Source organism: Convolutriloba macropyga, chromosome 11, assembly GCF_964194025.1.
Source record: "Convolutriloba macropyga chromosome 11, txConMacr16.3, whole genome shotgun sequence".
Classification (NCBI taxonomy): domain Eukaryota; kingdom Metazoa; phylum Xenacoelomorpha; order Acoela; family Convolutidae; genus Convolutriloba; species Convolutriloba macropyga.
This window is the reverse complement of record NC_134478.1, coordinates 1,079,759-1,083,695: the sequence shown is the minus strand read 5'-3', so window position 1 is coordinate 1,083,695 and position 3,937 is coordinate 1,079,759.

Below are 3,937 nucleotides of genomic sequence, written 5' to 3'. Positions count from 1 at the left end.
GGCGAAAATTGAAACTATTTTTCATATTTTTTTTTTGCAGTTTTTCGTTTTTTTTCCGTTTTTAGCTAATTTTCTTTGCCTATTATGACTTGCCTATTGTTTTACGAGCATCTGGATACCCTATTGGTTCAAAGGAATTTTTCTTTTGAATTGATGTTTTTGAAATATTAAAAAATTTAGTAACTTTTTCCAGTTTTTCAGTGAAAGTTGTTTTCAAAAGCTTTTCATAATTTTAGCCTGAAATATTTTTTCAAAATTCACATTAGTGGTTTTTGTAAGTACTAGTTGTTTTGATGAAGTTCTTTTGGCAGAGATAGTTTTTTCGGGATCTCAATTTATAACAAAATTAGATAAGATTTTTTATCATATTTGAACAGATTTGATTTTATTGTTTTTACTTTTTTGTTTCATGACTTTGTTTCAAGATAATCATAAATAAGTGAAGGCACGTTTTGTTTGATGAGTAGTTGGATGACGTTTAAATGGATTTTCACTTCGAGTCGTTTCCGGAACTCTTCCGGCTATGTTTTTTTTAATCAATTTTATTGGAGTGATTTTTGAAATGGGAAATGAAACGCGTGAAAAAATTTGCAGTGATTTTGGCACTGAACAAAAGTGAAGAGTTGAGCAAAAAGAGGAGTGATTTTTGTTCATACCGCTGTTTTTGAGAGAGCAAGAAATTGATGTGTGAAAAAATTTTGTCTAAGCGAGCTAAATTTTTTTGTTCACGTGCGGCATTTTAAAGCAGTTTTTTTGCAACTGTTGATGGTTATGAATTTTGATTATGATATTATATTAGTTTTAGACTTGTTTTGATAGAACTTGAAGGTTTCAAGTAGTTAATTTGAGTTTAACGCTAATTTGGAGGTTTTTGATCAGTTGTGCTGATTTTTAGACGAATTTTAATGATTTTTTTGCCTGTTTCTTTGTTTTAATGCTTTAAGTGGGATTTGAATAGAAGCTTGTTACTTAAAGAATATTCAGATACCCATTGGCTAAAGTTTCCTTGGTATACATCAGTTTTTTCTAAGGAAAATTTACAGAAAATTGAGAAATTTTAAACAATTTTTCTTATTTTTTTGCAGTTTTTCTTTTTTTAACCTTAGACCTAAGTTTCTTAGCCTATTATGACTTGCGCATTGTTTTCCGAGCTTCATTGCTCTAATTACAAAGGAACGTTGTTCAACTTTATGTTTCCTTGTACTATTAAAAAAAGACATTAATTTTTTCCAGTTTTCTTAGTAGTTTTTCGTAATAATTTATTTTGCACTCTAGGTCTAGATTTTGTTTAGTCAATGAAATTACGGATCCCCCCGCTTAGTAAGATTAAATCTTTTATGACCCCCAGTCAGGCGCACGTGTTGTTTTTTTTCATAGTAACGTGCTATATCACGACTAATAAGTTGTAATTTGAGCTCATAAAAGAACACTGGGGGGTCAAAACAGAACAGATCCAAAAATAATTTGATTTTCATCAGGACTTGTGATACTAATTATAATCCAAGAATTGGATCGTATTGGTGCTCTGTCTTTTTTACAATTCAAAGAATTTGAATTGTATTGTTGCTCTGTGTTTTTAGGACTCGAATAGGAGTATTGGAGAAGTCCGTTTTACGACTCGAAGAGGAGTATTGGAGAAGTCCTTTTTTAGTCAGTTTTATTGGAGTGATTTTTGAAGCGGGAAATGAAACTCGTGAAAAAGTTTGGAGTGATTTTGGCGCTGAACAACAGTGAAGAGCGGAGCGAAAAGAGAGTGGTTTTTGTTCATACCGTTGTTCTTGAGAGAGCGAGAAATTGATGTGTGAAAAAATTTTCTCTAAGCGAGCTAAATTTTTTGTTCACGTGCGGCATTTTAAAGCTGTTTTTTTAATTAATTTGGTTAAGAGGTTTGGTTATGATTTTGTTTTAATTTCGGGCTGGTTTCGGTAGTGGTTTGAAGGTTTCTGGAAATTAATATGAATTTTATTGTAATTCGGAGCTTTTTAATGTATTTTGCTGATTTTCGAGCTAATTTTTGCGTTTTGTTGACGATTATTTTGTTTTACTGGCTCAAATGGGTATTGACGAAACCCCTTCTACTTGAGCAATTTTATTATATCAATTCGTTACAGTTTTGTGGGTAAGAATCATTTTTTTGTTCAGAAATATGAAAAAAAGGCGAAAATTGGAACTAATTTTCTTATTTTTTTTTGCAGTTTTTCGTTTTCTTTTCTGTTTTTAGCTAAGTTTCTTTGCCTATTATGACTTGCCTATTGTTTTACGAGCATCTGGATACCCTATTGGTTCAAAGGAATTTTTCTTTGGATTTATATGTTTTTGAAATATTGAAAAATTTAGTAACTTTTTCCAGTTTTTCAGTGAAAGTTGTTTTCAAAAGCTTTTTTTCTTAATTTTAGCCTGAAGTATTTTTTTTCAAAATTCACATTAGTGGTTTTTGTAAGTATTAGTTGTTTTGATGAAGTTATTTTGGCAGAGATAGTTTTTTCGGGATCTCAATTAATAACAAAATTTGATAAGATTTTTTATCATATTTGAACAGATTTGATTTTTTTGTTTTTACTTTTTTGTTTCATGACTTTGTTTCAAGATAATCATAAATTAGTGAAGGCACGTTTTGTTTGATGAGTAGTTGGATGACGTTTAAATGGATTTTCACTTCGAGTCGTTTCCGGAACTCTTCCGGCTATGTTTTTTTTAATCAATTTTATTGGAGTGATTTTTGAAATGGGAAATGAAACGCGTGAAAAAATTTGCAGTGATTTTGGCACTGAACAAAAGTGAAGAGTTGAGCAAAAAGAGGAGTGGTTTTTGTTCATACCGCTGTTTTTGAGAGAGCGAGAAATTGATGTGTGAAAAAATTTTGTCTAAGCGAGCGAAATTTTTTTGTTCACGTGCGGCATTTTAAAGCAGTTTTTTTGCAACTGTTGATGGTTATGAATTTTGATTATGATATTATATTAGTTTTAGACTTGTTTCGATAGGAATTGAAGGTTTCAAGTAGTTAATTTGAGCTTAACGCTAATTTGGAGGTTTTTGATCAGTTGTGCTGATTTTTAGACGAAATTTAATGATTTTTTTTCCTGTTTCTTTGTTTTAATGCTTTAAGTGGGATTTGAATAGAAGCTTGTTACTTAAAGAATATTCAGATACCCATTGGCTAGAGTTTCCTTGGTATACATCAGTTTTTTCTAAGGAAAATTGAGAGAAAATTGAGAAATTTTAAACAATTTTTCTTATTTTTTTGCAGTTTTTCTTTTTTTAATCTTAGACCTAAGTTTCTTAGCCTATTATGACTTGCGCATTGTTTTCCGAGCTTCATTGCTCTAATTACAAAGGAACGTTGTTCGACTTTATGTTTCCTTGTACTATTAAAAAAAGACATTAATTTTTTCCAGTTTTCTTAGTAGTTTTTCGTAATAATTTATTTTGCTGTTGATGGTTATGAGGTTTGATTATGATATTATCTTAGTTTCAGACTTGTTTCGATAGGAATTGAAGGTTTCAATTTTTTAATTTGAGATTAACGCTAATTTGGAGGTTTTTGATCAGTTGTGCTGATTTTCAGACGAATTTTAATGATTTTTTTGCCTGTTTCTTTGTTTTAATGCTTTAATTGGGATTTGAATAGAAACTTGTTACTTAAAGAATATTCTGATACCAAATGGCTAAAGTTTTCTTGGTATATATCAATTTTTTCTAAGGAAAATTGACAGAAAAATTGAGAAATTTTAAACAATTTTTCTTATTTTTTTGTAGCTTTTCTTTTTTTAACCTTAGACCTAATTTTCTCAGCCTATTATGACTTGCGCATTGTTTTCCGAGCTTCATTGCGCTAATTACAAAGGAACATTATTCGACTTTATGTTTCCTTGTACTATTAAAAAAAGACATTAATTTTTTCCAGTTTTCTTTTTCAATTTCTTTTAAGTTTTTGAAT